This window comes from Triticum aestivum, chromosome 7D, assembly GCF_018294505.1.
Source record: "Triticum aestivum cultivar Chinese Spring chromosome 7D, IWGSC CS RefSeq v2.1, whole genome shotgun sequence".
Taxonomy (NCBI): domain Eukaryota; kingdom Viridiplantae; phylum Streptophyta; class Magnoliopsida; order Poales; family Poaceae; genus Triticum; species Triticum aestivum.
The window spans coordinates 18,996,857-19,007,795 of record NC_057814.1 but is presented as its reverse complement, the minus strand read 5'-3'; the positions used below and the strand labels follow the sequence as shown (position 1 = coordinate 19,007,795).

General features: G+C 47.7%; 1 pseudogene; it reads left to right on the top strand.

Moving 5' to 3' along the window:
• The first annotated feature begins 2,434 nt into the window (after window positions 1-2,434).
• On the top strand, window positions 2,435-9,653 carry LOC123170514 (disease resistance protein RPM1-like; annotated as a pseudogene).
• The last annotated feature ends 1,286 nt before the right edge of the window (window positions 9,654-10,939 follow it).

The window sequence follows — 10,939 nt, the reverse complement described above, 5'->3', positions numbered from 1 at the left end:
ACGGCGCCGCCGCCGCCCAGAACTCACCCCCGCCGCCGCACAGGACCGCTGCCGCCTGAAGACACCGTCCGGAGCGCTCCGTCCCGCGCCGGAGAAACCCTAGACGGGAAGGGCCGGGGGCCGCCGCCGCCAACGTCGCCCGGGCCAGGCCCGCGGCGGGCGCCGGCGATGGCGGCAGGGAGGAGGAGGAGAGAGGGGGAGGGCTTGCGGGGAAGGAGGGGAGGCGCGGCCGGCCGCCCGCGGGGGCGGCGCGGTCACGGTCGAGAGGCACAACCGGCTGGCACAAAAAAGATAGGAAAACTAATTGCCTATCCTATTACATGACCGCCATCCAAACCGGTTGAAAATATCCCGTGCTACCATCTCCCATCGGATAGGTCCAGTAACCAAATGCTCACTGGCCTCCGTCGGAGTGAGTAGCGACCACATACAGTTCAACGCAGTAGCTCGGAAGATAACCAAACGCTCCCTGGCCTCCATCTTAGACAGAAGCTTAATTTACCTGTACTAATATCTGATGCTATCTGCATTATGGAGAACCATGAGCTGCAAGTTGACTAACTACCTCGGGGAATGTGGCCAAACTTTCATCAATTTCTGTGTCGCCAGAAAGGCCAGCGACCATGGCATTGTGCTCGCAGATGACCAGATCCACCATTGCAGCCGAGTCATTCAACTTTTTTTGAACCGTCATCCAAAAATAGTTGCAAGTAACCCGTGCGACCGTCTCCGAGAGGTTGTTCCCAGTATCCATAAGCACATGTACCTTTGCAAGCTAAAGTAAAGACCACATACAAATTCATGATGTGGCTTGAAATGACATGCAAAAGTTCTCTATTTTGACTATGTTGGAAAAAACAGTCATTCTAGCAATTTCATAAGGCCAAAGCAAAGCACAAACTCCCATCTGGATATGTAGCTTAACTTTAGTAGTAACCCCACCCAACCCGTTTTCGAACAAATTTGATATACTAGTAGGTGGTGACAATAGCAAGGTGGCAAACATGCATGAGATAAAAAGATGAAGACTTACTTCATCCCCATAATAGAAACAACATTGTTTATTCGCATACCATGTTCATTTTTCCAAGTTGTTATTCATTGTGAGAATAACTCCTCTATGCATAAACCTCATAAAAAAATTAAACTTAAGCGACACTTTTGTTTTCTGGATTCGAATGAAATACATGCCCAATATTAATAAGGTTTGGAAACCACCAGGAAGATGTCAACCACCGATAGAGAGAATCTGGCTCATCAGTTACGTTCACCGCCATCAACCTACAGATAATATGTAGCTAGACATGCCATTTATCTCTGATCAGAGCTAACCTAAAGTGGATATTCAAGGGAACAATCCCTAATATTGTACCAACAAAAGCCTCTTTTCATTATCCAGTAGTATTATAAAGTTAGGGGTACTATCAGGACAGGGGCGCTACACTAGCCAAGTCTCCATTGGTCTAGGCAGATCAAAGTCAAATCTTACTTACGAAATAGCTATTTCAAAACTGAGCATAAAATAATTTGAAATCACTGACTTGGCCTTTTCATAGTACTAGTATTTCGTAGATGCTGACACATCTCCCCCTTATATTATTGGAACCGAAACAAATGGCTCAGCCTTTCCGAGTATATAGGTGCTTAGATGAGGTGTTAAGTGCATAAAAGGGCTTAGCAATTAAACTCTTCAATGCGTAGGTGCTTAGCTTCGTCTAGTTAAGTTTCCTTCATTATTTACCCCGCAAAAAAAGTTTCCTTCAATATTTGGTTAGCAACCAAACTTCTCCATGCATAACAGTTTTGCATAGGTCGACGTGCTTGACATTGTTTCTTTCTAGTGTCGCCAAAGTGCTATCTCTCCGCCTTAATTACTCTGTTATGTCAATTTGTTTGCCTATGTGGTATTTTTAGCACTTGTACATGGTGGAGCACTGGGAAGAGCTCATTGTGTATAATTTTATTTTCAAGAATAGTTAAGGGGGTTATTAATGGTCAGAAGACTTGAGCAGGGAACACTTAGTCATTGCTAATTAAGATGTGGCAGATGAATATGTTAAACAAGACCTGGCCGGCCAGCTAGTCTCTCCATAGAAATTCAAGTTTGTTGTGATAATCAAGATGCTAGTCGCTAGCTACTGCTTGCTGGCAACGGTTCCATTATTGTGCCACAAAATGACAAAGTTTATGTGTATTAATTTGATGTCCACGAGACGCCACCGCTGCGAGCACTTTGATTATTTTGATACCACAAGATGCTTCGCTGTCAGAAGTTTATTCAAGTGTCGATTATTACTGGAGAACCGGCCTAAAGCATGTGATCAGATCCGATTTAGTCGCCTACTCTTGAGGCGGTAGGTAAGACACAGACGTACGTTATCATTTGGTCTACTCTACTACTATTAGGACCAAAGCCCAGCGATCCCCTTTCCCTATAGCAGCACTGTGGTTTGCCTGTTTGGTAGCAAGAAAACAGCACTGCAATCTTGCATTTCTTGCTGCTCCCAGTCCTTCGTCCTCAACATCCACCTAGTGTGAGCTCAAGTTTGTGAGGGTCTTCCACAAAGAAAGGGAGAAAGTGTTCTGTGAGGAACCAGCCAGAGCCGGAGATGGCGGAGACGGTGGTAAGCATGGCGAGGTCCATGCTGGGGGACGCCATCAGCAAGGCCGCCTCTGCCGCGGCCGCCGAGCTGAGCTTGGTGATGGGTGTGCAGAAGGATATCTGGTATGTACGCATGCATCCATTTACATGCTAGCTCTTTCAAATTGTTACACAGATCAACTTACTAATACAAAATCTAGGAAATATATGTTTTGTCACGCATGTGTCAGATCTCATTCCCATTGTTTGAATTTTCCGTTTTTCATGGATGTGGCAAATTTCCTCATGCATTGTCGCGCACATACCACCGGCTAAAGAATGACACTAGTGGTTGTTCTGAATCTCAATTTAATTTGCTTGACAGGTTTATCAAAGACGAGCTAAAGACGATGCAGGCATTCTTGGCAGCCGCTGAAGCAACGAAGAACAAAGACATGCTGCTGAAAGTGTGGGCAGAGCAAGTAAGGGACCTGTCCTACAATATAGAAGATTGCCTTGATGAATTTATGCTTCATGTGAGGAGCCAAAGCTTGATGAAACGGCTGATGAAGCTCAAAGACCGTCGTAGGATTGCTATCCAAATTCGCAACCTGAAATCAAGAGTTGAAGAAGTGAGCAGCAGGAATGCACGCTACAACTTGATCAAGACAGAGGCCTCAATGACCACTGACAAGGAGGTTTCTTACATAGAAGATGTACGTAATCACTCAGCAAGCAACACTGATGAAGAGGATCTTGTGGGCTTTACAAAGCCTAGGGAGGAGTTGATTAAGCTGATGGATGTCAACACTAGAGATGGTGATGCCAAAGTTATATGTGTCGTTGGCATGGGCGGTTTAGGCAAGACTACTCTAGCAAGAAAAACTTACGAAAGTAAGGAAGATATTGTGAATAATTTTTCTTGTTGTGCTTGGATCACAGTTTCACAGTCATTTTTCAAGATAGAAATGCTCAAGGATATGATCAGGCAACTTCTTGGTGGAGATTCACTGAAGAACTTGTTGAAAGAACTTGAAGGGAAGGTGGTGCAAGTAAAGGACCTCGCCGAGTACCTCAATAAGGAGATTAAGGATAAGAGGTACCTTATTATTCTTGATGACTTGTGGACAATAGATGCATGGAGGTGGATTAAAGATATTGTTTTTCCTAATAGTAACAAGAAAGGTAGTCGGATAATAGTAACGACACGTGATGTTGGCTTAGCAAAGGAATGTACTCTTGAATCCCTTGTCTACCACCTTAAAACCTTGGAGGTAGTCGAGGCCACAAATTTGCTACTAAAAAAGAGTAGGAAAATATACGAAGACATGGACAAAGATGAACACTTCAAGAGCATAGTTGAAAAACTAGTTAGAAAGTGTGGGTGTTTACCACTGGCCATACTCACAATTGGAGGGATCCTTGCCACTAAAAAAGATAATAGAGTGGGAGCACGTCTATAACCAACTCCCCTCTGAGCTTGAGTGTAACCCAAGCCTTGAAGCAATGAAGATGATGGTTAATTTGAGTTACAACCACTTGCCATCTCATCTTAAGCCATGTTTCTTATACCTAAGCATCTTTCCCGAGGATTCAGAAATCCGGATGAGGCGTCTAGTAGAAAGATGGATTGCCGAGGGTTTGATTAGAGCTAGGACTGGGGTGAACATTGAGGATGTGGCTAAAGGTTACTTTAATGAGTTAATCAACCGAAGCATGCTTCAACCATCAAGGGTGAACATCGAAGGAGTTGTGAAGAGCTGTCGAGTCCATGATATTGTGCGTGATGTCATGATCTCAGTTTCTAGAGATGAAAATTTTGTGCATGTGGCGGGAAATTATGTAACTGGTGCTATGGAGGAGACCTTCCGGCATGTAGCATACCATGGTAGCATGTGCAAAAATATAGGTATGGATTGGAGCCATGTCCGGTCAGTAACCGTGTTTGGTGAGAGATCATTGGATCCATCGCCTTCAGTTTGTTCATCTGACATGAGAATGCTCCGGGCCTTGGATCTAGAGAATGCACAGTTTCAAGTCACACAAAAGGATATCAGCAACATAGGATTGTTTCGCCACATAAAGTATCTGAATTTTTCTGATCCTCGAGGATATTCACATATTTATAAACTTCCTAGATCCATAGGGAAATTACAAGGCTTGCGCACTTTGAACATTAGAGACAGTTATATTACAGAACTGCCAACTGAGATTAGTAAACTCAAGAGTCTACACAGTCTCCGTTGTACCAGAAATTATTCCTATGAATACTTTGACTTGGATGACCCCAAGAATTGCTTGCTGGCCACATCTTGTCTACCCATATTTTTCACACCTTTGTTTGATCATAGTGAGCGCGCCAAGGCAGTTGCTGAGCTACACATGGCATGGTCTAGCCGTGGGTCAAAGTCATATGGTGTGAGGGTGCCAAAAGGAATCAGCAAACTGAAAGAGCTGCAAATACTAGAGGTCGTGAACATCAGCCGAACGAGTCGCAAAGCAATTAAAGAGTTAGGTGAGCTTGTGCAGCTGAGAAAACTGAGTGTGGTAACAGAAGGGGCCACCAAGAAAAAATGCAAGGTACTCTGTGATGCCATTCAGAAGCTCACTTGCCTCCGCTCCCTTTCAGTGGAGGGTTCGCTCGAGTGGCAGCATGATGTTTCCTCTCCTCCTCCCCTGTTGAGGAGTCTGACGTTGTCTGGACACCTTGGAGAGATTCCTGGCTGGTTTGGCAATCTAATGCATTTGGTTAAGCTTTCCTTAGGGGGCAGCGTAATAAAGGAAGAAGGTAAAATCATGGAAATACTAGGGTCACTTCCCAACCTCATGCACCTTCGTCTTGGACCCAGCTCTTATATCGGGGAGAAGTTGGCGTTCAAAACGGGAGCATTCCCAAATCTCACGAAGCTTGGTATTTGTTATCTGAAGGGACTGATAGAGTTGAAATTTGAGGATGGCACCACCCCCCAGCTGACAATGATAGATATCAGTTTGTGCAATTTGGCATCAGGAATTATTGGAGTCAACCAGCTTCCAAAGCTCAAGGAGATCTCACTTGGTCCCTATGGTCGAGTGGCGAAGCTCGCTGTGCTGCAAAGTGAAGTGGGTGCACATACCAACAGTCCCGTGCTGCGACTGTCCGAGGAACGGAGCCGCCACGACCTGGGAGGCACCGTCGCCCAAGTGGGAGAATCAACAGGGGAATCCTCATCTCTCCATCCCGAGCCTGCAGCTGCAGGAGAGAGCTCACGGTCCCAAGCGGTGGGCATGGCCGCGGCAAACATCAGGTCACCTCAGCTAATTGCTTCTCTTTCATTCAACTAGTAGTACGTACTACGTGGCAGCTATGGAGTGCGATGTGCTAATTAGTCTGTACTCTGTTTTCCTTTTTGTGTGTTACAGCCAAGATGATGTGCTTTACACTTACAACTCCTGCTGACTGAATCCGAGCAAGCCTCCTACCAGTTCCACTTCCACCGTGTAACACAACTGGTACAGCTCAAATTTTACACTATTTCCTTTTTTTGGTTTGGCTCGATTTCTAGATGCCAGAGATCGACGGAGGCCAGCATGAATGTTGGAGGGGTGGCGGCAGGAACTCCATTAAGAGAATAAAGATCACCGGAGCTATTGAAGCGAGCGATCTCGGCCTTGGTCAGGTAATCTTTCACAGATAAACCAAAAGGGTCAAATTCAGCCGAAACTAGATTGTCGCAAGTAAATTGGCGAACAGAGATAAGATTTTTAATGAGGGCGGGTGCAACTAGAACATCGCGAAGTAAAAGAGGTTTGGTGGAAGAGGGAAGTTGAGCCTGACCAACACAATATATAGGAATAGATGATCCATCTCCAAGGATAATGGAAGGGAAAGGAGATTTAGTGCAAGAAGATAACCAATTACTAGATGCAGACATATGACTAGAGGCCCCTGAATCAAAGATCCAATCCGTACCTGAGTTTCCTTGTGCAGCAAAGTTATTCATGGCCTGGAGAAAGGCAGCTTGATCCCAGCTCGGCGTCGCAGGTGAGGGTGGCGTCGGAAGCAGTGCCGGCGGATACGATGGTGAAGGCAGTAGGGCCGGCTGGGGAGTGTAGTAGGCATTGGCCGGCTGTGGTGGGGGTGGCGTCGGGAGCATGGCCGGCTGAGGTGTGTAGTAGGCGCCGCCGTCGGTGGTGTAATGACCATAAGGAGCATACGTCGGGGCGGCGTGATAGGCAGTGGCCGGCTGTCGGGGGTTGAGAACCCCGGGAGCACCAGTAGGCGGCCGAAGGCCGGGTTGCCAGGCACCTGAGTATGCCGGCGGAGCACCGAGGGTGGACGGAGCGGACCAGGGCATGGGCCATGCTTGAACAAGCCCCGTCCAAGGATCATGAGGAGGCCGCCATGCAACCGCAGATGGAGCACTGGTGGGTGGTGCAGGACTCGGTGCTGGTGATGTCGTAGGCGGAACCGAACGAGTCGACGGCGGCCTGTAGATAGGGTTTTTGCCGCGGTAGTTCGGACTAGGACGCCAGCCTGGGGGCGGTTGAACAGATGACGATGCGGACGGCCCGGCGGTAGGAGCCGGCATGGAAGGCGGCGCTGGTGTAGACGACAGAGGAGGACAAGCCGCAGCATGAAAGACCTTGGGGCGAGAGTCCTTGCGAGCTTGTGTTTCCGCCGCGAGTTGTAGCAAGGAACGAACTTCAGCGAAGGTAGGAGGGGGCCGTATCATCGGTATGAACGAGGCTTGCTTGTCAAAGTCTTTGCTGAGGCCGACGACGACGATATTGATTAGCTGTGAGTCGCTAACTGTATCGCCGAGTTCGCGGAGCTCATCACCAATGGTCTTAACGCGCTGGCAGAACAGGTTCACCGGGGCGTCTCCTTACACCATATTGCGAAGCTCGGTGTGGAGAGCGTTTTTCCGAGCGTCGGTGTTGCTTTGGAAGAGCTGACGGAGGGAGTGCCAGATGTTGGCAGCGGTGGCGCCGTCGTGATCGAGCATGTTGAAGATCTCGGTGGTGATGCGGGTGTAGAACCACTGGACGATCGCGAGATCGTCTTTCAACCATTGCGGATCGTCGGGGCGGGGAAGACAGTTGGCGGCGACATGCGAGCGCAGGTTGCAGCGGCCGAGGTGGAGGTCGAAGAGATGTCTCCAATGGTAGTAGTTGTGGGCGGCGAGATCAAGAACTATGGGGATGTAGGGGCTGACGTCGGAGATTGTGTCAGCAAGAGATATTGGTGCGGCGAGGATGGGTGCAGGGTAGTTTTGTGGAGCTATGGTGAGGGCCGAGAGAGAAGCGGCCGCGGCGTTGGCAGCCTTGGCGATGAGTGCGGCCCAGCGCTCGAAGTAGCCGGGCGGCGGCGGCGGCAGTGACGTTGGCGGAGCCATACCCTAAACCCTGGGACCGGTATCTGATACCATGAAAGCTGAATAAAACTGTTGCTTATTGATGATTTGGTGCGGCATACAAGAGTATATAAGAGGGTACAAACCGACTTGGGGTAGGGATACAAAACTGGCTTGGACTAGAAGTCGTATACCATAATGACTACTCTAACAAAGAGGTCAGCTAACTTCTCTTTCGTTCAGTAGTACACGCTATTAAATGAGATTTTAATTTGTACTGTATGCATTTGTTTTCCCCTATCTTATCTTCATATAAAAGACACACAGATTGTGTGTTGTTGAAAAAAAAATTTACACTTAATCTCTCTCTGTCTTGTAACAAGATGTTGTGTTGTACATGTACAATTCATGCTAGTAGCTGGTCGTTTCCCTGGCTTTGATCTTCATATCTACCTGGCACTGGCCTCGGAGCCTCCACCATGCCGCCAGTATAGCTTGCTCAGCTCTCCCTCTGTTTGTTTGATTCCATCTGGTCTGTGAAATGTCTGTTACTGTTTTTGTCTGTCAGAGGAGAGTTGGAGTATTCAGTAGCTTGGCAACGCTAGCATTCTATTTCCAGCATGTTTTAGTATCTATGGAAAATTCTAGCTTATTCTTCGTGTTAAATTCATCTAGTTGCACAGCTGATACTGTTCCCTATATGTAAGAGCTCTCTTAAAACACTCCAACCAAGTCATTTGTTTCCATTTGTAAACATTAGATATTTTCAACCAGCGACAAGCTGGGGCATTAAGTGCATCTATGAATAATGAAGCTGGAGTGAGTGCAACCATGAACCATCTCCTGTTGTGAATGGACCAAGACTCGAGTACTGAATTGACTGTGATGTAGGTATCTGAAGTGAGGTTGAAAACTGAGGGATGGCTTTGGAGATCGCAATGGCTCGACCATCCATGCGGATCTGAAGTGTGTCACCTGTGAAGGGATCATACTGATAAATGGTCAGTTCAGCAACATCTAACATCTCATTTATTTCATAGTCCTCATGTTAGATTGTTACATGCTCTGTTCTTCAGTTCCTGACAATGTTTTCAGCTTATGCCACCCCTGTCTATATAAGGAGTTCCTCCCCTTTGTGACAGAGTTTGACATCTAAATGCGCGAATTGAACTAATGCTCTATATGTGATCTAATTCAGCTGGGCAGAAGAAGACGCTAAATTGTTTCTCTGTGTTCTCCACTTCTCTCTCTGTGCGTACTTTGTGGTAGGTTCTTTTGTCACCTACATGTTAGACTGTTTAATCGATTAACTGACGCCATACAAAGAATTCAGTGACGATGGCACTAACACCTGGGCAATTCTTCATGCAGATCTCTGACGTTTTAAACTCTGGCGACCTTGAAGCAAACTACAACATTATTTCCAGAGCTCCGACATGACCGATCGAGGGTTTAAAATTGACACCTGCTGGGTGGCTCAGGTCCCTTCCGTAGAAGGTGATCGGTTCTTCACCATGGAATTGATCAAGTTGATGTCAAATTTTCTTTTCTTTTGGACTCCAACAGATTCCAGTCCACGGAACATCAGGTGGCTGCATCTTGCGCCATTCACCAGATCATCGCATGATCTGATCCTACTATGTATGTACACTTGTTCAATTTGCTATTGCCACTATGGTCTGTAGTTCTTTGTAAATGAAGAATTAGGAGAGATGCAAGTCGATGGAATTCGTGCACTAGCCGGATATGGCTGCTCTGTTTTCCACATGTAACATCATCTGAACATACCATCTAGCCGCACTTTCTCCACCGCGCCACTTTCGCCCCGCACGCGCCGGCGCCGGCGAATTAACCCGATGGACGCCCGCGCCGGCACCCCCCTCACCCCTTCCTACAACCGTGACCCCTCCATCGCCGCCGCCGCCGCCGCCGCAAACCCTACCGCAGGGAGCTTTGGCCTCGCCTCCGCCGGAGCTCCTCCGAGCATCGGCCTCGCGTGCGGCCTCTTCATGCCGCCGCGGATGACCTCGGCGGCGGGTGGCGTCGCGCCGGCGCCTGCCGTGAAGCCACGTGCCCCCCCCCCCCTCGAAGATCCGAAATGCGGCACGACCGAAGAAGGGCAAGGCATCTGCGAATAAGAACAAGGCGGCGGACGGCTCCTGCACCTCGAAGGCGTCGAGGAAGAAGCTTGCAGGGCATGTGACGGGCACGGCGGCTACCGAAGCGCCGGCGAGCTCACTTGTTGAGCCGGCGGCCGACGCGCAAAATGTGTTCGAGGAAATGCCCCAAAGGTAGAAACTTTCCCCAACTTTTGTTGTTGTTGTTATTTTTTGAATGCATACATATAGATAGCTTATTTGCATTGTTCTATATACTTTGTAGTCTCAACAATAATGTATACACGTCAACGATGGGTGTTGGCTCCAACAATTCGCATTGGTCTCAAACCAATGACATGCATTTCGATGACCATGAGTTCGAGGTGGACGAGGATGGTGAGGGCATTGTCGACGCACCCAAAGGAAGAGCATGCAATTACACCAAGACATCTTACTATGCAAAACTTGTTTGCAAGTGTCGAGGGATCCATCCGTTGGAGGTGATCAAACTAGAGATGCTTATTGGCTTCGGATGAAGGAACACTTTGATGTTCGCAACGAGAGTGGAATGGACCGCTCCGATCGATCTCTTCGCTCCCGGTGGTCGACAATCAACAAGGATTGTCAAAAGTGGGCGGCCGCACAAAAGGCGGTTGACAAGTTGACCCCAAGTGGCACTAATGAGGACGATAGAGTAAGTGCCATTTCATCCATGTTCATCATGCTTGTTGTTGGTGTTTGAGTGCTAACTTGTTTTGTTTTCATGTAGTACAATATTCCACAAAACCTGTTCAAAGGAGAGGAGAAGAGGACCAAGAAGGGGAAGATCAAGAAAGGAAGTCCATTTACCTTGCCTCATTGCTTTGACGTTTTGAAGGATGATGAGAAATGGAAGAAGCATGATGATATAGATGATTTGGATT